Source organism: Palaemon carinicauda, chromosome 44 (genome assembly GCF_036898095.1).
Source record: "Palaemon carinicauda isolate YSFRI2023 chromosome 44, ASM3689809v2, whole genome shotgun sequence".
Lineage (NCBI taxonomy): Eukaryota > Metazoa > Arthropoda > Malacostraca > Decapoda > Palaemonidae > Palaemon > Palaemon carinicauda.
In genome coordinates, this window is record NC_090768.1 from 2,127,948 (window position 1) to 2,153,378 (window position 25,431).

At 41.8% G+C, this 25,431-nt stretch overlaps 1 protein-coding gene across 4 annotated transcripts in view; it reads right to left on the bottom strand.

Annotated features, from left to right (window-relative positions):
* Positions 1-25,431, bottom strand: part of LRP1 (LDL receptor protein 1) — a 1,015,507-nt gene that overhangs the window by 506,627 nt on the left and 483,449 nt on the right. The gene's annotated exons all lie outside the window — the stretch shown is intronic.

The following is a 25,431-nucleotide window of genomic DNA, read 5'->3' on the forward strand; positions in this document are numbered from 1 at the left end:
CATTCAATGTGACAAGGTAGTGGCCGGTATACCAGACTTGGCCGGCTGTTGCCGGTTAAGTCAGATGTGACAGAGAATCAATGGCTGTCGGTCCACAAGTCTAGCCCGCATCTTGCCGGCAAGGTTAGTGGCCGGCAGCCGCCAGTTAGGTTAGTACAGTACCTGGCGGCAAAATAAATAGCGAGAGAGAAAGCAAGGAGTGAAGGGTGATGTAAGAGCACTGTCTCACTTCCTTCCTCCGGAATGAGGGTTCTAATGGAAGGGGAGAATATAAGATAATCAAGCTTCCACCCATCCACCTCCGTTGCCGGTCCCTGTTGGCATAGGATGTGAATGGCAGCCCAAGGGAGGACTGAAGAACACTCTAAAAGTAAATGGATCTTCTGCCGGCAGCTAGACCTGCCGTCATAGCTATCCCGGACCCCATGTCCGATAGGGAAGCTACACGACTAGGCCATACAAGCAGAAGCCCAAGCCAGCCCTACAACCTGCCGGCAATCGGCGCGATTGTAGAACAACGGCCACAGGGATGTGATGGCTAGGCCATCACCAAAGGACAGAATGGGGAGGGGAAAGGGTCCTGTATAAGGTGTGAGAGGAGCCGGCAGCATGTCGGCCCTACCACACCTTGAAGAAGCTCTATTTCAGTATCGGCGCCATCCTAGGCGGCCGGAGAAATCGATCCCCAGCCGAGGGTCTGCCAATACAGTAAGGGGGCCTGCATCATCTAGCCCACACCCTTAACATAGAGAAACAGAGTTCCCATGCCGGCGCCATCCTAGGCAGCAGAATAAACTCTATTCTTCAGCCTAGGGTCTGCAAGCACAGGACTAGTCGACTAAACCACAGGGAGAAGGGCGATCACATGACCCCTTCAAGTGCAGTCTAGGGAGGCAAAGCCTCCTATGCCAACAAACAAGGCCTAACAGGGGAGTACATTCACCCTGTTAAACAGTTGTCGGCATACGACAAGTACTCTGAGGTTCTGACCCAAACTCAAAGCTCACCATCAGTAGTTAGGTGCAGGGGCAGTAAAACCCTACCCTAGTCCTGCCTGAATGACAATTCGAGACAAGATCAGCCAGGATTGTAGCCATAGGCTACACTCAGAGGGAAGGAGGGATTACCCTATATATGAGGGTAACAGGGGAGATTGTATGAAAGTATACTAAAGCCCCTAGGCTACTAGCCTAGCGACAGTGATATCAACTACTTAACTCATTGAAGCTCTCTCGTATACTATCTTAGAAGAGGAAATTTTATAAGCAATCCATATATCTTATATGTATAAATTGCCTATTATCTTCATTTAATTTTAATAACACCAGGAACACTTATTATATCATGCAAGAGAGTAAACTATAGCACCTAGGCTAAGAAGCCTGGCGTCAACAAGAACGGCTACCTAATTCGCCGAAACTAAAATGAATACTATCGGCATAATATGATTAATTCCTAGAGATGAAGACTAAATAGCTAATTATATTTATTTAAGCTATTATACCGGGAAAGTCGTTCTGGCTAACTAAATATATCATGCGTTACGAACGACAGCGCCGAAGAGGCCTCCGGTCTAGGCAATAGCTCTGCCAAAAATCAGATTAATTCAATTCAAATTTTTACTTTACAGCCAGAGCTAAATTTATACAGCATAAGAATCAAATACTCAACTTTCCAGAGGTAGAAGAGGCTGGAGATTACATAATAAATCTTGATAACTTGAGAGCACTGGGAAAACCACCGAGCTAGATCGCTACAGAAAAAGGAATAAAGATGGCGGCAATTATAGCGCCATCTGGATGGCGGCGATTATAGCACCATCTGGAGGAAGGGACCTTTATAACGGCTCCTGTTTTATTTTGCCACTTTTCCCCTCGAAGCGTAAATGCTATGCGGGGTGCAGATTGCTATGTGGCATGTCAAGAATACGTCCCGATATTATGCGATATCCTAAAATGAAAACTTTAAGGATATTTGCGCCAGGAGTTAGAATTCTGGAGACCTTAAGTTGAATTCTCTGGGAATATCACTGTAGTCAAATATACCCTAGGAAGCTACTTAAAGGAACCTTCCATCAGGACGACATGGCCTGAGCCCAAAAATGTACTTATTGATATAAAATAGGAGAGCAGGATCTTACGGCTGTAACTAGCGTCAGGGTAGGGTGATAACCAATGGGAGAGCAGGATGATGGTGGCGAATTTACAGTTTGGCGGCGTACAAATTTTAGAATTATTCTCGGCAGCTGGGGAAATCTTGTTTTGCGGCATGAAAATGTTTTTCGTAGTATGAGGCGAACAAATCACATGATCTTGTTTCATTACAAGAATGTTTTGTAAACTGAAACTTTCATATCAAGAGGTATTATCATATCTTGAATCTGATGAAATATTTACTTTTCAAACATTACATAGCTTTATTGCTAAAACATACCCTAGCAAGATGCTTAAGGTAAGTTCTGATGCCGCTTATTCTTCCAAATCTTCAGAGACAGATATTACCAAGAGTGTTTATATCCTTCAGTTCTCCACTTTCATATTGGACATAATAAATAATTTGGTGTCTCAAATACGGAGAAAGGCTAGTAATCCTGGTTCTCGTTTGGTGTTTATGCTTTTTATTACTTAAAGACGTTCCAACTTGTATAAAGCTAATCATTTACCTAATCTTGTTTTAAATTCAGACTTGATTTCTTCCCATGAGACCATCATTACTCATACCAAACAATAATCTTTGAATAGGGGTTTCCAAGATAGTTGACTAGAGAAAGGCTGTTTGTGTGAAGTAGGAAGTGTTTTTTTAATTCCTTTCCTTTGCAGATTCTATTAGAGATTTTTTTCTAGTCTTAAAGGAGAAATTTGAATGATCTGACCTGTTTAGATGAACATATTTTTAGATGGTACAGTAATCTCTCACCTATTATGGGTGTTACGTTCTAGGCACCTCAGCAATAGCTGAAAACCCACAAATTAGATACAGAAATCTAAGGTATATTTTTTTTCATCACATTTTTCATGTTTCATATTTTTTCATCTTTATGAATTTAAGCTTTATACACTTATAAAGTTAAAACCTACTTTTACTGTAGACCTCCTTACATATATCTAAATGAAAAAATTCAAATAGTAACACTCACCATAAAAGATACATAAACTCCAACCTTGCGATAGACTTGCTACGGAAAGTTATCACCCTTTTTGCTGTCTTGACTTTACCAGACAAATCATTGCCAATCCAGTCCCAAATTACGGTCTGTTTCCTGTGCTATTATCCGTCAACATGGACCTTAGTTTATTTTAATAGAAACCTTAATGATATTCTTTTAATCCTATTGGCATATATTGTATTAAAAGATATATATATATATATATATATATATATATATATATATATATATATATATATATATATATATGTATAATTAGTTTAAAAATTTTAACTTCAAAATAATGGTTGTTCTATTTACTGATTGTCTTTAGTTAGCAGTTACCTAAAGTAAATGGTATCCTTTGATGATACAAAAAAAGTCCACAAACCAGTAGTGGTAGGGCAGATTGTAATGGTGTCTTCAAACATACATCATCACAAAACTACATACAAAACCAAGGTCATCCTCCCAGTTCCAGAAAGAGGTGGGTATGTTAATTTGGGCAAGAAGTATCAGCTTCATCCTATGTGGCTTTTGAGGTAAAGGTAGAACACTGATATTTAATCAATGGTGTGACCATATCTGAGGCACAAGTGCTCCACTATTTCAGTCATACTGGTGATAAAGAGGTAATCTAATTGATAAAGGAGTTCCTCACTTGGTTACTTGAACTCAAGCCAGTCTGTGACTCTGTATTTGTTAAGAAGCCTACGCAATGGGGTCCATAGGATTTGTTTGTGGGTAATATTGTTACGCATCCTCTCTGTCTAATGTGGGGGACAAATGGTCTTTAGTATATAAGCTGCAAAGTACCTCTATGGCAAGATCAAATTAAAAGAGTTTGAGTAAACAAAACTTTTAGCTGAGCAGAACCAAGTCTAGTGCCTTCAAGCACTTGGGCAATATTTTTTGTTAGGATGTCTAGAATTTGGAAATGGTGTGGATGCCTGTACAGTACATATTCATTATTCATGTTTGCATCTTTACTGGGCAATGTTCCTACCACAATGAAAGTGTCAGTTCTTATCATGTTTGCAACTCCTCTTACCATATTGAAACACTGTTTTTCAACATATTAGTAAAGTTAAACAACATTGAATCTTATCACTACTTGGGTGGATGATTGCCTGGGAATACTAGATGCTCTTGTTAAAATAATGGTAAGAGGTGTTTGGTTACTTTGTTCTGGATCCCTTAGCTCAGAAGGTATATACCTTGTTAGCTACAGGAAAATCTTAGACCTTAGTACAGCTCAAACATTGAGAATAGAGGAAAGGCATAAATTCCAGGGTTGATTCTAAACCGGCAAGCAAAACACCATAATTTTCATGTTGATGGGGGTAATAAACATTTCTACATTTAGCTTTCACCACAAACTCCTAATCTCCTGAAACAGGTAGTTTATGTGTAGGGAAGACTCTTGCTTAGTCCAGATTCCTGGCAGGTGATGATCATCCATAATAGGGGCCCCACCCTTCCTGGGAGCATTGTTGAATAGGGAAAGGTCTGGAATCCTTGTCTCCAGCAAAAATATTTGAAATAAATGATGATGTCATCTTACCACTAGATTAGATCAAACTAGTTCTGAATAGGGGGCACACATTTCTTGGTCATGTCAGACTACCTATCATAATAACAGCTGAAAGGAAATTGGAACACCCTTATCCTTAAATTCCCCAACCAAATGAATTTCTCTAGGTAGGCCTAAGTTACGAAAAGCCTCATTCACATATGCACCAAAAGGGACTCCATCACTTTGAAAGTTGCCAGTGACTTCAGAAAGGACCAAACTCTAGAAGAAAAGAACAAAAAGGAACTAAAGCAGTTGTTATTCCAAATTTAAAATCTTCTAAGTTAAAGTCAAGAAGGACTTCTGCAGATTGACCAGCACTCATAGATGCCATACAATGGACTTGAATATCCTACAGAGATGAATTTTAAATCAATCAATTATCTGGGCAAAAAAGTACTATTAAGCACAAAAGATGAAGGCCTTTGAGGATTGGTTCCATCACCTTTGTGAACTCTTTTCAAGCTGTTACGAGGATTTCAAAACATAATGATATGAATTGGTAAATCCATTCCCATTCACAACCAGAAGTGATTCTGTGATGTGTGAATAGGTTTGTGGAAATAGGCACCCAGCAACATTTCACCATTTAGGGGATAAGCAGAGGATTGGAGGTACTTACATTATCAAGAGGAGAGATATAAGAATCCAGGCTACTATCTTGCTTTTAAGCCTAGCAAATTCGAGGTATGGTATCTAAAATATCCGTTAGAAATGTGGAAGACTGATTTCTCTGTTGAAGGTCAACCCAAATACAGAATTTGAGGCTCTGTCAGTTCTTGTAGATACTGTGTATCACTAGACTTAACTGAGAATTGCATAAAACCACTAGTTACCAAGCACTTGAGGAATTAGGTTAGGGTTTGAAACAAGATAGGTAAGGCCTAAAATATTACTCTGAACTGAGATTAAATGAATTTCTGAGCAACCACAAAAGGAGTTATTAGCATTAAACTCCTAATATAAAAAAACTAATACATAGGCTGTAGCAAACTCAACCCCTAGATTGGAAGTAAGTGTTAAAGTGTTTCCAAAAATTCTTCTGAGCTTATTACCCCAAAATCACAAATTTTAAGTAATTTGTATTTTTCCTAACAGTCCTTACCTCGAACTATCTGGGATCTACTCCCAACCGACCAGAATGTTGTATAGTTTCCCCTATCTTGGTTTTCTATAGTGGGTACCTCTGGCAGATGAATATGCGCCATGAGGCGACCCGGGGTCAGAGAGCGTGCTCGGCCAGGTCTCGGTCATCAGTAAGTTTATGATAGATAAGGTTTCAAAAGTCCTGTAAGGCACTCAGGGAAGGATGGGTGGGCCATAACCCAAAAGTAGTTCGAGGTGAGTACTGTTAGGAAAAATACAAATTACTTGAAATTTGTGATTTGTTCCAACACGGAGTACTTACCTCTAACTACTTTCTTAGGAGACTTATACTTTAGGAGGTGGGAGTGGCCTTCCGGACCGAGAGACCGTTTGGAGAAGGGAAAAACGAACCTAGATAGGAGGCTAGGTTCTACTGACCCCCAAAAGAGAAACGAGAACTAGGGAAAACTATGTAAAAAACTATCTTAGTGTCTAAGTAACTCACCCATGTAAGAGTCTTCGGAGACGTATGCATCCAACTGAACGTGTTCCCCATGGTAGGTGAAGGGATCAAAGGTAATGGAGGGGAAGGGTAATAAGGGGGAAAGGTAAGGAAGGAACCTGTGTCTCTTGGACTTACCGCCCACGGCTTCCCCGGGGCTACGCCTTTAAATCTTCTGGAGCGCAGAAATGACGGGACCAAGAGAGAAGCCCTCCAAAGATTTCCTAGAACCGTCCTTTAGGTAGTGAGCCGTAAAGGTGGACTGTCTGGACCAAGTACCTGCCTTCAGGATCTGGCCCACCGCCATGTTCCTCTCGAAGGCCAACGAAGTACTCAGGTCCCTAATATCATGGGGTCTAGGCTTTCCCGGAAGGGAGACCCCGGAGCTGTCGTAAGCTCTCATAATTACCTGCCGTAACCAGAAGGAGACCATATTCTTGGAGACTGGCTTCTTCACTAGCCCTGAAGAGACGAACAGACTCTTGATCCCAGGCCGAAGCCTGGACGTTCTCTCCAGGTACTTCTGCACCGCCCTGACTGGGCACAGTAACAAGTCCCTCGGGTTGTCCGAATGCAGGATCGCTGGCACTGAGAACCCCTCAAACCTAGGGTCCCAGTAAGTTGGGTTCTGAGTCTTGGCTACAAAGTTAGGTAAGAATCTGAAAGATGCTTCCCGCCCACCCTTCGAGTGCGAGACCTCGTATGACAGCCCATGGAGCTCACTTACTCTCTTCGCCGACGCAAGGGCTAACAGGAAGACCGTCTTGAGGGTGAGCTCCTTGTCCAGAATATCTTTGAGGGGTTCGAAGGGCGGCTCCGACAAAACTTTCAGCACTCTAGCTACATCCCACTGGGGCACCCTAGAAGCCTGGGGGGAACACGACTGTTCGAAACTCCTGATGAGCATCGAGATTTGTCTAGATGCTCCTAGATCAATGCCTTTCAGGAGGAAGACTTGGCCCAACGCCGCCCGGACTCCCTTGATGGCAAGAATAGACGTACCCACGTCGTCTCTCAGATAGACCAGGAAGTCGGCTATCTCATGAATGGAAGCCTCCAACGGCCTGATGTTCTGTGAGGCGCACCATTTAGTAAAGGTGGCCCACTTCGCCTGGTATACTGCGACCGAGGACCGTCTTAGGTACCCCGACATCCTTGTTGCGGTCTTCGACGAGTATCCTTCCCTCCTCAGGAGGCGCTCGATAACCTCCACGCGTGTAGGCGGAGGGACCGAGGGTTGTCGTGAAACCTTTGGAAGTGTGGTTGACGGAGGAGGTCTGGCCTGTCTGGAAGGGGCCAAGGGGGGAGGCACGCCAGTTCCTTTAGGTCAGCGAACCATTCTCTCTCCGGCCACCAGGGCGCTACCAAAGTCATCCATAGGTTGTTCGCCCGCCTCACTCTGTTGAGAACTTGTCTGAGCATCCCGAAGGGCGGGAAGGCGTACACGTCGAGATTGTCCCAAGGGTGTTGAAAGGCGTCCTCGAACGCTGCTGTTGGGTCTGGCACAGGAGAACAAAACACGGGGAGCTGTGCGTTTAGTCTCATGGCGAAGAAGTCCATCACCAGCGAACCCCACTTCAGGATGACCGCCCGGGCCACTCCCGGGTGTAGGGACCACTCCGACCCTGCTACTTGACCCATCCTGCTGAGGCCGTCGGCTAGAACGGTCTTTCCCGATATGAACCTGGCTGTAACCTCGATCTGTTCTTTCACCGCCCATTCCAGGAATTGCTTCGTGAGACTACACAGCTCCTTCGACTTCAGTCCTCCTTGCTTCTTCACGTAGGCCACCACCGTGGCATTGTCGCACATCAGAGCCACGGTGTTTCCCCGGAGTAGATGGACAAATTCTCGGCATGCCCCTCGCACGGCCATCAGCTCTAGCACGATTATGTGACGGCTCTTCTCCTCGAGGGATCATTTCCCTTTTGCTGACTCGTTGAGAATGTGGACTCCCCAACCCTCCTTCGATACGTCCGTGAACAGCAGCATCTCCGGAGGATCGATTGCGAAGGGCATTCCTTTGAGGGTGTTTGTCCTGTCGTACCACCACTTCAGGACTTCCTTTGTCTCCAGGAACACCGGGACTATTTTGTGCGGGGAGTCCCCCGGGGTCCAGAGCTCCTTCAGGTTCCATTGAACTCCCCTGAGTTTGAGCCTCCCTTGGGGGACCAACTTCTCCAACGACACAAGGTGGCTCACCAATCTCTGCCAGTCCTTGGCTCTCCTGGGCTGGTCCATTAGGAAGGGTCGAAGTATCTGATCCAGATTGTCTAGCCTCTCCGAGGAGGGGAAGGCCCTCACCAACTGGGAGTCTAGAACCATCCCCAAGTAGATCATCCTGGTGGAGGGCGTCAGCTGCGACTTTTCCAGGTTGATGGTGATACCCCAGTCCCTGCAGAACTGTAGAAGCTTCGTGCCTTGCTCCCTCAGTGCTCCCTCTGAGGCTGAAAGCAACAACCAGTCGTCTAGGTAACGAATCAGGCGGATACCCTGCTCGTGTGCCCAGGCTGAGACTGTTGCAAAGACCCTCGTGAAGACCTGAGGAGCTGTCGACAGCCCGAAGCATAGGGTTCTGAATTGCAACGCTTGGGTACCCCACTTTACTCTTAGGAACTTCCTGCTGGAGGGGTAGACAGGAATCTGAAAGTAGGCGTCCTTGAGGTCTACGGATATCATGAAGTCCCCTTCCCTCAAGGCCGCCAACACCGACTTCGGGGTGTCCATCTTGAAGGTGGTCTTGCACACAAACTTGTTGAGGGCCGACAGATCTATGACCGGCCTCCAACCCCCTGTCGCTTTCTCCACTAGAAAGAGTCTGCTGTAGAACCCCGGCCCGGGATTCCTGACTGGTTCTAACGCCCCTTTGGCGAGCATGGCCGACACTTCCTCCTGCAATGCTGTTCTTCTCAAGGGGTCCTTGGGCGCCAACCACTCTGCCTGTTGGTCCGGGATCAGAGGGGGCGGTTCCGCTAGGAAGGGCAACCTGTACCCGTCCTTCAGTACTGCTACGGTTCACGGATACGCTCCGTAGTCCCGCCAAGCTTGCCAAGAGTGTTTGAGGCATCCCCCTACCTAAGGCTTCGGCAGGAGTAGGGGGTCTCTCTTCCTATCTCCTCCTAGAGGCGCGGCTGGATCGCCCTCTCCTGGAGTTGGAATAGGAGGGCCTAAAGTTTGACTGTGGGGCTGAACTACCCCTACGGGAAGGCTGCGGGGCTTGGTGCCAAGACACCGATGGGGACTTCCTCCTCGGTTGGACTGGCGAAACATGGGACGGGTGAGGGGCATCTGAAGAGGGTTTCCTGTGAGCTGGCTGTCTTCCAGGCAGGGGTCTGGGCTCTCCCGCTTCTTTAAGTTTCCTGACCCTCTCCATCACCTCCTCGACCGCCTTCAGGGGGAACACAGACTCGCCCCAAACAGGTGAGTTCCTCAATGTCCTCGCTTCCCATTCGGGTAACCTCTGCACCAACTTGCTCAGCACTGTCCCTCTTCCGCAGGACCCAGTTGGCTGCTTGAGAGAGCGATTGGTAGGAGAGAAACTTCAGAGCTTTTCCTTCCGAACTGATCAATTCCCTTGGTAAGGACTGATTCTCGGGGACAGAGAGGTCATGAGAGGAACCCCACCAACGTGCAGGCCCACCAGTCCAACCAAGAAGAAACGTACACCAGGTCTAGGGCCATATCCTCCATCATGGAGGTTTCCCCTGGTGAAAAGCACACCGGAGCAGAGGATGCCCTGTCTTCTGCCGCTCCCTGGTTCAAAATGGCGATCGCTGGCTCGACCGTACGGGGACCTCTGCGACGACCCTCCGGGACATAAAAGTGTTTTTGCGTTTTAAGTCCCGGGAGAAGTTTGGAGGCACCCTGGCTCCTGGGGGCGTCCGCTTGGCTGGCTATGAACCTGTCTATTATGTGGTCCATACCCAGCTTCACGTCCCTCGCCAGGGGTAGGGCTAGGGAAGGTTTCTGTTGAACTGGGTTGTCTACCAGTCTGCTAAGCCCGGAGAGCCAGGCTTGTTCTGCCGAGAGCTTAGGCTCATCCAGTCTATGGTGGCGCCAAGACTTTCCGGTAGGAGGAGACGTCGTCCGAAGAGCACTCTCCTCCTTCTACAAGACCTTCTGTTATTTTATCCTCCGCATGGTGAGCCTCGTTGATGACGGATGGATCCGCGTGGGGAGGTAGAATCTTCTTCTCCTGCCGAGCCATTAGCGCGGCGACCCGCGGAGCGGGCGGATCCGCTGGGACGGGAGTAGCCGTCATGGGTCTACTCCCTTCCGCGGAGCTGTGGACTTCTCCGGACCAACTGGCTGGCTTTGTTGCTCAGGGAAAGACGTCGAAGTACCGGAGGCTGGGACAAAGCTGCCAGGCCGAAGGAGCGACTCTTTCCGCTGGGCGGATGAAGCCGGAGCCTTCGCGGACTTATGCTTGTCTACAGTGACCTGGTGCGTCGACCTCTGACGATGATCGGGTCTGCTGGAGGAGCCGTGCCGCGAGGGTGACGAAGGCGCTCTAGGAAGCCAACTAGAGGTGCCCGGGGCAGAGGTAGCCTTGAGGAGTTGACTCCGGGGGATCGTGACCCGCACCCATTTACCCTTGTATTTCTTCCTGGAGGTCCTGGATCGTCTCCTGCCGTGGCATGAGCGTGAGCGGGACCTCTTCCTGCGGGACCTCTCCAGTTTCCTCCTCAAGTCCCTCGGACCTTCATCTTCTGAGGAGAACGAATCTGACGAGGAGGAGGAGAACGATGACGGGGAGGAAAGCGAACCCCTTGAGTCGACTGATACATCTGGAGTTTCTGGGAGATCTTCGTGCCGGTCCGCTGGTGAAGAGGGCTGTAGAAAGATGGGCAGGAGTGTTGACAACGGCGCTGGGGGAGACCGAGGAACTTTCTTGTGGGCGAACCAGGTGTCGAACTCTTCCTCCAGTCTCATGGGAGACCTGAAGGGCGTCCAGGGTGGGGCCCAGGCGACGGGTTCCGAATTCGACGATCCTACATCTTTCTCGGCGTATCCCCCGGTCGCTGAAGCACCTGAAATACATAACCATGATATGGGGGAAGAGGCCGTAGCAGGCTTCCCCCACATCGGATCGTCGGCAGAGACGGGCCCTGCGGGCACCAGGACCTCGTCTCCCGAACACACGCCCGCCCCTCCCTCAGGCCCTCCACATGCCTGAACCGACACAACATCCCCACCAACAGATATATCAGACTCTTGGGGAAGGGCAATGGGCTGCTTCCCCGCAATGGATTTACCTCGTCCCCTACTCTGGGTAGGGGAAAGCGGTAGGTAACCCCTCTCTGACAAGGCATCGGGCGACACTAAAGACGAGGAGATGCTAGCCTTCTTAGGCGATCTCTTGGCTGCTTTCTTCTTTTTCGTACCGTAGAGAACCCACTGGATCTCGTTCCAAGACTCACACTCCGGACACGTGGCTGTAGGGGAACAAACACTGCCCCTACACGAAGAACACAAGGTGTGGGGGTCGACCTCCGGCTTGGAGAGAAAGGCACCACAAGATTTACCGGCCATAGGCCCGGGGCAACGACGGGGATGCTCCATAATGAAACACTAATGCACCAATCGACACAGGGACACAGAGGAAAGAGGTGGATAAGGTTAGGATTGAACACGTGGGGACCGCATGGAGACACAAAGGGTCGGGGACACAAAGGGTCGCACTGGGTGAAGAGAGCGCGGCGAGATGTTAATCACGTCGCGACCAGAAACTTACAGCCGACCGAGACCTGGCCGAGCACGCTCTCTGACCCCGGGTCGCCTCATGGCGCGTATTCATCCGCCAGAGGTACCCACTATAGAAAACGGAGATGGGGGAAACTACGCAAAACTCTGGTCGGTTGGGAGGAGATCCCAGATACTCCTAAGAAAGTAGTTCGAGGTAAGTACTCCGTGTTGGAACAAACAGAAATTAATACATCAGAAAATTTTATTGCCAACAGCATCTGGTGTACCAAGATGATTACCCATCCAAGCACTGACCAAACCCAGCATTACTTAACTTTGCTAATCAAACAAGAAGTGGAGTTTTCAACCTGGTATGGCCATTAACCTTCAAAACCCTGAATATAACGGTTTGTTATTAGTCATAAAGATGGACACTCAGCAGGGTATTATAATGAAATTTAACAGACTAGTCCGATGTGTCACAATGTCTTTGAAACATCAGATAAGAAGTCACATGGAACACCCCAGGTATACTGCCACAGAATCATCGTTAAGACATTCAAATGCACGAAAGAAAATTTCTCCATAAACACTACCAACTGAGATTTAAGCTCATTAACCTCATTCCAAAAATTGGTCTTCTAACTCCCGATTTGGACACTAATTTCTACATCGCCACTCAAACTGACTAGCATAACCTGTTATGAACCTTGCCCTGATTTACTTTTGCTTTTCTTTTACAGTTCGTCTCTATCACAAAGCCATTTTGCAATTAACTTGATAAGCGGAACTTCTACATACAATCTTAATTCGTTCCGGGACCTAGATCGTATGTTGGAGCGAATATTCCCATAAGAGTACACTGTAATTTGTATAATTCATTCTACAGCTCAGAAACCTATTCTAACACCTTAAAAACTTACTACAAATAGTAATAATACAATTGCATTATATAATAGAGATGTATAAAAGAATAGTTATAAAGAAATAATGAATAAGAAAGGGGTTTTTATTGTCACGTTACCTTAGATACAGACCAACGAAGGTGTAGGCTTTGCTATGCAGGGGGAGATGGACAGTCGGGGAGGAGGTAGAGATGGTGACTGCGATAACGTACCGTAACTTACTCTAACTTACACTACGTGAACTTTAACCTAACTTAGCATATTTATTTTGATTCAATTTTTATATTTTATATTTCTTTTTACATTTTCTTTTTTTCTTTTTGATTTCTAATTTTCATCACTTTCATTCACTTCAATCTTAGTTTTCTTTGCTTCACATTCTTTCTCTTCATCAAGATCACTAGACCGCTTCATAGATTTTTTAAAGAAACTATCGAGAGAAAGTTGCTTGGTACGGCTTTTCAGAATTTTTCTGAAATGAGTTAAGCAGACATCATCGAATTGCAAAACTACACTGCAAACCTGAAGTTTCTGTGGGTGATACTTATCAATGAAGTCAACCACATGTTGATGATGTGCTAGCATCTCTTTTATTGCAGCTGAACTTGAGATGTGCTCTACCTACTCTCTCAATCTCCTACGACTCACTCAACTGTGCTTGGAACTCATCATTCTGCATGGCATGCAGCTCCTTGAGTTCCTCGGTGGTGAGCTCTTCATGATGCTCCTCGACGAGTTCTGTAATGTCATCTTCATTGACCTCCACACCCATGGACTTGCCAAGGGATACAATCTCTTCTATGCTTTCCTCTATGGCAAGCACAAGTTCAGGTTTGGGGCCAAAACCTTCAAAATCTCTGGGAGAAACAGCATCAGGCCAAGCTTCTTCCAAGCTGAATTTAGTGTCCGTCGAGTTACTCCCTCCCAAGCCTGATCTTGAAATGGCTCCTCCAAAATTCACACAAAGTTAAGTTGGTGCTTTACGTGACATTAAACCACTGCTTAAATAAGTGCTTGGTGTAGAGCTTCTTAAAATTAGAGATGACTTGCTGGGCCATGGGCTGGAGGATAGGGGTGGTGAACAGTGGAAGATACAGCACTGGTGGTGAGCGGGAGCATTATCCAAGCAAAGCAAGGACTTTAAAGGGAAATTCCTCTCCTGAAGTTACTTCTTGACAGCAGGGCCGCAAACTTGCTTTACTCACTCAACAAAGAAGTGCCTAGTAACCCAAGCCTTAGAATTAACATGCCAGAAAATATGTAGCATGTCCTTATTGACTCTATGTGCCTTGAATGCTCTAGGATTGTCGGCATGATAAACCAATAACGGCTTCATTTTGCAGTCCCCGCTGGCGTTGGTACATAGGGAAGAGTCAACCGATCCTTCATAGGCTTATGTCCAGGCATTTTCTTCTCTTCCGCGGTCATGTATGTTCGACTAGGCATCTTTTTCCAAAACAGACATGTTTCATCACAATTGAAAACTTGCTGCTCTATATAGCCTTCATCCTCCGCGATCTTTTCAAACTTAACAAAATCGTTAGCAGCCTTGGTGTCGAACTTGAAGCCTCTCCGTGCCGAACTACTGAATGAATCCCGGTCCGTCTCCTCTTAAATTTCTCGAACCAACTGCGACACGCCTTGAATTCCTCCGTCGTAGGATCGGTTGAACTCTCCCTCGCGTCACCCCCAGAGCCCCCCGCCTTCAAGTAACAATAGATAGCGTTGGCCTTCTCGCAAATGATCGTTTCAGTGATCATATCGCCAACAATCTCTTTGTCCTTTATCCATATTAACAAAAGGCATTCCATCTCTTCCAGGGTAGGGCTGCGACATTTTGAAATAAGGGTGATCCCCTTCGATGGTTTGACTGCTTTAATGGCTGCCTTCTGCTTGATAATCGTCGAGATCCTAGGCATATTCCGGCCATATTGTTTAGCCAGATCACTCACACACACACCGCTCATGTTTTTCTACCATTTCTTGCTTCAATTCTAATGAAAGCATTGCCTTCTTCCTTTTCTCACCACTACTAATACCTGTACCGAAACTAAGCTTCCTAGAACCCATAATTATACGTAAAATCAAAAATGAAATGTGAAAAAAGGAAGATGATAAGCACTGTTAATAACGGACCGAACATGGTATAACCGCACAATGGCACAAGAACAGAGAACTGACCGACGCGACGCTCACTGGCGTCCCTCCGATGAGCTGCCGTCTACCGGCGTAAACAAGAGACTACGACTGACGCTTCGAGAAAATTCTACGCATATGGTCTACATCGGATGTTGGAGCATGACATCGGGTGTCGAGACGAGAATTCAATCGAATTTTACGTCGGATGTTGGAACAATCGTATGTAAAGGCAATCATATGTAGAGGTTCCACTGTATGTTCTTTTGTAAACTTATCAAGGAACTCCACATATTCCAAAATTCTACACTAAATGCTACTATCGTCCTTGGCATGAAACACAAAGGTAATGAGGATCTTTGTACTCCAAATGTAGCCTATTCATTGAACACTTTGCACACAAATCAATCTTGAAGATAGCAAAAGACATACAGTACCTGCATATATTTGAGATATCTAACAAACAAAAATAAACACTAACATATTCAAACCATAGAATCATACCTACAAATGAAAGAATGTCTACGCTTTAAGAGTTTGACAGCTAATATGACGCATACCTAAGACAACATTGTTCACCACAGAGAACCAGAGATGGCATCCTGGACCATAATATACTAAGGGCAGAAGGTAAATGCAGTGAGGGAGAGTTGGAATTACTTTAATTTCTTAATGCTATGTGTCAAAAAGAAAGCTTCACCTAAGAAGCTAAGAGAACCACAGGTAAGATTCATGGAAATCATAATGAACTAATTACTGTTACTATTATTATCAGAATTTTTGTGCCATAATAATTTCACAAGTCACCGACATCATAAAATTCAGTTATATTCTTTCATTATGAGTGAAAAAAACTGTCTACTGCCTAAATATCTTATCTGGTTGGATCATAATTAATTACAATTTCATTGCTCCATATGGATATGGTTTAAAGGTTTAAAGCAGTTGTTGACCAGTTACCTCACACTAAAAGCTATTTGTTTAACTAAGACACAAGGGAACATATGTGCATGAGCCAACCTTCGTAAGTCAACTATTGGTTTATATTTTTCTTCTTTGGAATGATGTTTGAGATTTGTCCATATAGCACGTAAAGGTTGTTTTAATATTATGGATTTACGGTGAAACAATGTGATTTTAGCTAACCAAATCCAATCTTAATCATAACTTAAAACTTTTCCTATTATGCACAGACCAAAAACTGGCAACAAAATCGCAATAATTCAAAATAGCAATGTAATTTTCCACTTTTAAATGCATTTATCTCCATGCCAATACCTACATTTCTTGCACAATCATCAATATAAAATAGTAGTAGCATATGAAAAATTTAATTTTTCAAGTCAGCCCAGTTGGTTGTAATTGCATGAATGTTTTAAAAAAATTTCTGTAGTATGTTCTGATTATCCTTTACTTTATTCAATATGTGATAGCTTTTAAAATCACTTGACATAAGAGGAAAATCAGATTACATAGTGAAACATATAAGATAGTAATATTCTTTATTCCACAGACATATCAAATTATTCTGACAAATATATTCAAGCCAACTGTGTACATATGATCATTCTAGGATGTTTCTTTTATAATTATCAGTCTGCTCATTGATATTAACTCATGATAGTGTTAGCCATTTATTAGACATTTATTATATACTAAGGTTTCTGATGAATAACATATGAAGCTAGTCTTGTTAGATACTTACATTTATTAAGTAAGATTTTAATATCAAGAATACAATTCACTAAGCAACTACAGATAGTAAAACTTTATTGTACTGATTCTCCATATCTCTTCTACATTTAATAACAACCTCATTCAAAATATATATATTTATGCACTTTACCAAGATAAAACTACAAGTGTTCTCTACCATTAAAATTACAGTAAATTACGATGTACATGCATCTACAGTTGAGCATAAGCCATTAAAAAATCTACGCCACAAGAGAATGGTAAAAAGGAAAATCATAAATTGCTTACCAAGAACTAGTGCATACAGCATAGTCTCCAATAAAAATGCATGAAGGTAATTAAAATGTAGCTAATAAAAAATTAGGTGTTTTTTCTATTGTGGATAAAAGAAAATTCAGCAGCTCTCTCAAAAAGTAATTAGGCGATCATTTGGATAAAAGTGAGTTTGGCAACGGAAAAACATATTTAGGGAGGTATTGTGCAGTCTCCTAGAACTTTTCTGTAAAGGCTAGAACAGGGAATCTAATATGACATAACTTACCAAAGAAATATTGTATTCCCTGTCTGAGCACAGAATCAGCGAGTATAAAAGAAACCCATGGAGTCAGGCTCTATTGAACAAGTTACAGCATCTCCAAAACTGAATTAGTCTGTTAACAGACAACACATCACCCAATGAAAACCATTACTAATGTAGAAAGGCTTTGGGAATCACACCACAGCACCTCCCAACAAAAGTCCCTTCATCAACTCCATTTTATGAGATTAGGCTGCAGGGTTCTCAAAAAGTAATACCAGAGTATAAAATGGTGGACTCATGCTCAACAAGGGTCAAAGTTACATACAACCCTGAGGATACCCAATTCAACTTTAAATATGTAAAAGGGAAAAACAAAGAAGTCTGCCCAATCATCTCATGATATGAAAGCCTAGGAGAAAGCCATATGACCATCATGACACCTCTGTTAAGGGACTAGTTTGTGGATCCCTCTCTTTAATCAATTTTCCCCAGTAGGTGTCACTTGGATTTGTTTTAGGTAATATCTTAAAAACACACTATGGCCAGACCAACCCGTAAAGCTCTGGATATCCTGAAATTACATCTTAGCACAAAACAATAATAAAAAAGCAGTTTCTCTCACATCATGGCTTTTGTGGATGGAGAGCAAATCAATCTTCTTAATGAGGGAGGTCATGAAACACAGATAGCTCTTGTAGATGAGGGTGAGGAAATCTCTTTCTCTGCAGAATACTGCAAGTCTACTGACTTTTGTTACTGAGGCTAAGGCTATCAAAATTACAACCTGATTTATTTGAAGTTCCCTGGAATCATGACATCAAAATTTCATTCATGCCAATAGCATTTTTTAAAAAGTAATAAAAAATAAAATAAAAAATAAAGTATATATAGGACAGTACTTGCATCCACCAATACAATTAAAAATAAAATCTATTGTAGAAGACCAGCTTCTGAGATGAATTTAAAAATACCACTAATCATAAATTACATCCTCTCCAAGAGTCCCGTCAAGGATGTACCTGCCATCCTCGCCATAAGCCTTTGAGAGGAATTGAATTCTAAAATTCTTAAGGCAGGGACATTCATCCAGCAAATGGGACAAAACAATCTTCACAATATGGCTGGTGATAACTAAATATTAGCTATTAATGAGTTAGCCAAGTGTCCTAATTATAATTTGCAGTGTTGTTTCCCATATTCTAGGTATATTGCCATAGCTCCAAGGGTGTATATATATTGTGTTACCTTCATTTCATTAGATCTTGCAGAGAGCCAATGCTGCTGATATTCTTTTAAAATTAATTTCCTGATGACAGGGTAATATCTTTCAATGAAAGAGGATATCTTTCTGTTTAGAAGTAATTTAACTGGTGCTTACTTCAACAACCTATTTGCTTTTTAATTTCCAAGCCCACCCACATGTGCTAGAACCCCCACCCCAAAAAAATAATTGAATTCCTCTAAATTTTATCAAGTAGAACCACTTTATCAATATCTAGTCTAGCTGATACAATTAAGAGAATAGCAAATACAAGTATCAACGAGAGTAAGTTTCACAAATCTGAGAAAATGGCTATAGTCACACTGGTTCTGACTATCAGGAATTAATCTCCTATAGACCTATTTCCAATCTATCCTTTATTTCAAAAGCACTAGAATATGTAATTCTTTAACAACTAATTAGTTACTTATAAGAAAAAACTATACTCTACTAAGACGGCTATCTGATCTGTTGTAAATATGATGGAAATGATGGATTAAAACAATTTGGTATTCTAATATTACTTTATCTTAGTGCTGCTTTTGATACAGTTGTGCAAAACTACTGCTAAAGTATTTATAGTCCATCAGTATTAAAGATCAAGCTTTTGAATACATAAAAGACTACTGTACTTGGTTGACAGAAATCACTGTGTGCAAATTGGAAACTTTTATTCATCATATGAACCAACAGAGGGGTACCTCAGGGAAGTGTACTGGGCCCAACCTTATTCTGTATCTATACTACTGGTCTGTCAAAAATACTACAAAGGCATGGAGTCCAGTTCAAAGTATTGCAGATGATACACAGCTTTACTTCTCCATAAATGATATAGACGACACTACTGAAACTATAAATCAAATTCTTGCCAGTATTAGGGAATGGATGACAATCAAACAACTAAAATGAAATTAAAATAAAACTGAGTTTATGGTGGTTGGAAAGAAAAACAGCTTAAGAAATTTGGGTGATATTCATATAAACATAAAAACTCTGCCCTGATATCTGGTAAAGTTTGTAATTTAGGCATATCTCTTGACTGTAACTTGTCTTTCAATGCCCAAATAAATAATGTAGTAAAAACTGCTGGTTATCATCTTAGAAACATTGCTTTTATAAAGAAGTACCTGGATGAACATTATGTAAGGAAACTTGTGATAAACTGTGTTATTACAAGGATTGAGTAATGTACCTCCATCTACTACAATTAACCAAGAATGCAATTTAAGAAATTACAAAACATAATAAACAGAGAAGAGAAGCAAGACTGATAAAAGGTATTCCACTCCGAGAAAGGATTACTCATTTACTAATTGACTTACACTGGCTGCCCATTAAAGTGAGAATCGAGTTTAAAATATGTACAATAACCCATCGTGTTATCAGAACCAGACGTCCAAAATATCTAAGAGAGTTGCTACACATTGTGCATTAAACAAATCGTGTTCACATGACAATAGTTACAGATGGTTTCAAATTATTGGAACTAGCTATATGTTTACTGTAGGCTCTAGAGCCTTTAAATATGCGGCCCCAAGACTATACAATAAGCTCCCACTAGACATCTGAAAGACTGAAAATATTAAGGGTTTCAAGAAAAAACTAAACTTTCTTGTTCTCTAAAGTACTTCGATAGTGTGGATTTAACAATAAACAAGCAATATGCAGTGTGATAAAATGACTGTGGAGTTCCTATAGAGAGTGGGCTCCCCAGCTGTAGAAGACCAGAAAAGCATCCCTTAAAGTAAGTAAAGTAAGAAATCTCCAAGGACTCATTCTTTTATGCTTAATATCCATCTATTATCTATCATTTTTATGTCTTGCTCACATCCATTTCTTCTTTTACACGTCGTTACAATATCCCCTACTTTAGATTTATCTCACATCCATGTTGCTCCTTTTCTCTCTGTTTGTGTTATTCCCATCATTGTTCTTTCAATAGCTCTTTGAGTTGTAAGTAGTTTATGTTCTACAGCTTTAGTAAGGCTACAATTTCAGATGCATAAGTTTATACTGGTAGGATCACCTCATTAAATACATTTCTTTTTAGAGAAAGTGGTATACACTAAAGGCTCTCCATACCATGATTATCCTTCTCTCAATTTTGGTCTAATGTCCTGGGAAATCACTTACTGTCTGTCCTAAGGATGTATATTCATTAACAATCTCTAGTGGTTTGTTTCAACATTTATTTGTTGTCTCGGCATTTTTATGAGCATTATCTTAGTTTTACTCATATTCATTTAGTCCTACATTTCTGTTTTCTCTATTCAAATCTTCTATCGTCTTTTACAATTCCCCCCCATGATTCTCTAAACAGAACTGTCATCTGCAAATCTTAAATTGCTGAGTAACTCCACAATAATGTTAATTCCAATATTTTCCCAGTCTTAATTTTCAAAAACATCTGAGCATGCTGTGAATAATTTAGAAGAGATGGAGTCTCCCTGTCTAACTCCTTTCTCAACTGGAATTTCTAATTGGAATTTCCTCACTATCTTTATGTAGTTCTAGGATTTCTTTACTTTCCATATAGAAATCTTCAAGTGTTCTAACATAAGTATCATCTATTCCTCGTCTTTGAAGAGCTTTTATTACTGTTAGAGTTTTGACAAAATCAAAATATTTCCCATAGTCTTTAAATAATATAAATAGTGATTGGTCATACTCAGTTGATTTTTCCATTAACCGGTTAATTACACAGATATGTTCAATTGTTAAATATCTGCTTCTAAAACCCGCCTGCTCTATTGGTTGATTAAAGTCTAGCTGTCTAATATGATCTTTGAAAATGTTTCATTTATCACTGAGAGTAAATTTATTGGGGGGGTAATTTTTCAGGTCTTTTGTGTCTCTCTTTTTGTGAAATTATATAATGATAAATGCTCTTCTAGCTGAAGGTACAGAGCACTCTTGCAAACATTTTCTGTCAAGTTCAGCAAGATTTACTACAGTAGAATATCCTCCATCTATTGATAAACAATTTGTTAGGCCATCTGATTTGCTTCTTTTCTTGCCTTTAAATGCTATCTTTATTTCTGCCATTACTTTCGGTACATCCTCAGGTGTTTCATTATTTCTATAGGCAAAGTTATTTCTTATATCACCATTGTATAACATTATATAGAAATCCTCTGCATTTTTATCACTCCATCACTTTTGTTGATATGTACATTTTCATCCATTAAAGCATATATATGTTAGCACTCTGTTCAAAGTTTTCTTTTCATTAACTTGATGCTTCTTCCTTTCTTTAGTGTTTCCTCAATTTTGGTCTGATTGTGTTTATGACTGTCATAAGATTTTAGTTCATTTATCATTTTGGATAGTTCTACTAATAATATTTCATTCACTTGGATTTCACCCCCATTTCCAATGTTTCTTTATTAGGTTGTTGGTCTTTTCTGGTAGTTTTCCTTGGTCTTGTTTAGAAACATTTTCACCTATCTCTTGTGCAGATTCCAATACAAATTTGGTTCTCATTAGTATTATCATTATCACAAGCTAGGCTATAACCCTAGTTGGAAAAGCATGATGCTATAAGCTCAAGGACTCCAACACAGAAAAATAGCCCAGTGAGAAAGGAAACAAGAAAATAAATAAATTACAAGAAAAGTATTGAACAATCATATACTGTAGAATATTTTAAGAACGATATCAACCTTAAATCAGATTTTATATACTGTATAAACTAAAAAACTTTAAAAATGCAAGAGGAAGAGAAATAAGATACCCTCAAGCAAGAGAATTCTAATCCAAGAAAATGAGAGGCCATGGCACTACCAAAAGCTTGAGAACAATTATTTGATTTTTGACATCTTCTCCAAGAAGAGGTGCCTACCATACCTAAAGTCCCTCGTACCCTTACCAAGAGGAAAGTAGCCACTGAATAATTACATTGCAATGGTTAACCCCTTGAGCAAAGACAAATTGTTTGGTAATCTCAGTGTTGTCAAGTGTACAAGGACAGAGGAGAATTTGGAAAGAATAGGCCAGACTATTTGGTGTATGTGTCGGCAAAGTCAATATGAGCCTTAACTAGAGAGAGAGATCCAATTTAGTACTGTCTGGCCAGTCAAAGAAACCAATAACTCTCTAGCAGCAGTATCCCTATGGGTGGCTGGTGGCCTGGACAAGCTACTCATTTTTTTTATTTGCTTGCATTTTGTCATCTAGCTAGGAGTACATATTTTGTTTTATCTCTTATTACAAGGGTGTTTATTTACTTTTTTTCTTTCTTAGATCTACACAAATTTTACTTCTCACAAGTCTATGGTTGCTTGACTTTAACTTGTTTAACACAGTTAAATCTTTGACTAAATTAACCTTATCACTGAGAATAAAATCTATTTCATTCTTTTTTCTACATTTGGACTTCTCTAGGTCCATTTCCTGTTCATTTTATAAAAATAAAGGTGTTCATGTTTTCTAGATTTTTTTTTTTCAGAAATTCTTCAAGCCTGTCACCTCTGTTATTTCTTGTGCCTACTTCAATTTTGCCTACATCTGGGTCTCTCTTCTTTTGACCTACTTTACATAGAAATCACCAAAAACAAATGCAAGGAGAGTCATGTTTTTTTTTTCAAGTCTCCAGATCTTCACAAAAAGTTTCTCTTTCATCCTCTATATTGGATGTTGTTGGTGCATAAATTTGAATTATCTTCATTGTATACCTTTTATTTAGTTTGAATATCAATCCTGCAATTCTATTACTGATACAAGTACTTTGAAATTCTTATGTTACCAGAAGGATCTTTATTAATAAGAAAACCTACTCCATTTTCTTTGTTCCTTTCATGTTCTCTGGAGCAAAAATTATAACTTTACATAAGATTCTCCAATTCTCCTAAATTCACTACACCCTACTATATTCCAATTCATTTATTTCAGCTTTTATAGTAACACAGTAAGATCTTCCCTAGACAGGGTCCTGACCTTGTATATTGTAAGGTTCAGTCTCCAAAGGTGGCCTTTTCTATTCACACATACACAAATTATATATATTGTATATATAATATATGTATAAATGTTTATATATATATATATATATATATATATATATATATATATATATATATATATATATATATATATATATATATATATATATATATATACTGTATGTACAAATATGTAGATGTATATACATAATATATACGTAGCACATATAACTGAACCATCATGATTTAATATGTATTTCTGGGCTCCGACCCGTGTCGCCCAGTGAAATGCTCCTCTAGCACCATTTCTAAGGTATATGACTGCTATATATTACCAGAGAAAAAATTGCATAGGGATGCCAGGTTGAACCCAGCTCGCTCACCTATAAAAGGTGTCGATATATAATACTGGGGCGTGATAAATCACAACCAGAGGCCTCGCACCATTTAGATATCTCCTGTCAAAATCCCCGACCAGCGAGGTGCCGTTCAACGCCCCACTACTACTAACAATCCCACGCCAGTGACGTCACTCCTTTTTAGCACCCAATTTGATAGCCGTTTTTTACCTTGTGTGTGTATTTACCGGGTTTTTTTTTTCTGGATTTACCTCAAGATGTCGGACTCCACTGTCCCGTCCCTCCATCTAAGTTAAGTACCAGATCTATGAGTTTTGAGATTTTGGAGGGGGCCTTGCCCCTTTTTGTTTATATTATTCAGCTTTATTATTCACGACCTTTCGTAAGTCTCTCAGATGGGCTCGGCTCCTTTCTCTCTCTCACTCTCTCTCTATCGTTCGTTCTTAACGATTTTCAATAAGTCCTCCATACTGATTGTTTCTCGTTATGAACCTTACGGATATCCACGGTTCACACACCGTTTTAATGCTTATTGCCTGGTTTTTATGATAACAGTAATTACATATACGTGTGCGTATTTTCGGTAGGTTGGCATGCCTGATCGCCTTCGGCGTTCTATTCCACATTTTATTACTTGGATTACTTACGTTCGCACGACACGGACTTGCTAATCCTTTTTAACGTCATTCGTTTGCTTGCATTAGCTCGAGGGGCTTTCATGAGTCAGATATTACATATTAGTTTTCATTTTGTTAGAACTTCACTGACCCTATGTTATGTTGGTAGCCCTGCCTACTCCCAGTGGCCCTATGTTATGTTGGTAGCCCTGCCTACTCCCAGCGCCGTCAGGCTTGATTTCTCCTGTCTCGTGTTCGCTCCCTCGTTTGTTTTACGATTGATGTTTAACTATGTTATTATTATTATCATCCAGCATGCCTTCCTACCTTATTTTACCCTACGTTATGTTTATTATAGTGTTATTAGTCCTTCCGAGTGATCATATCAATCGTGGGTCTGGCAGGTTGGTATACCTGCTATCGCCCCACTCCTAGCCTCCTCCCGCCTTTACCCCACCCCAGGGTTCCTTCCCTCTCTCTCCCCGATCGAATTTGAGTCACTTTATAGCGCGATGTACCCCTCCCGGGGGCATCCGCTTTGCACGGGCGGTTCCCGTTGTTCTGTGAGGCATACTATTATTATACATTCACGTACATTACTTACTCTTTCTACTACTCTAACCGGTCGTAGTCGTTTTCTTTCCGTCGCTCGTTTGGCCAACGTTCGGCGGGAAGTTTTCGGCTAGTCCCTTGGTACCTTGTTATGTTTATTATTTATTAAGTTTTGTACGCGCTACTCCCCCGGTCCCGCACGTCACGGACCCGTTAAAGATCCCTTTCCCCCTCTAGTGTCACGCACCTCACGGACCTTATATAGATATATATATATATTAAGATTTCATTACGGGATCCCCGGAAGTAGCTTTTATACATTACCATCCGGTCGAGTTGTTTAGTTGCGCCTCGGAGCCAACGTTACTCTTTCTTACTTGGATTAACTTTATATTAGTCACATATATATTTTATATATACGATCCTTGTTCTCGACCTTCCCTTCCCTCTTTTGA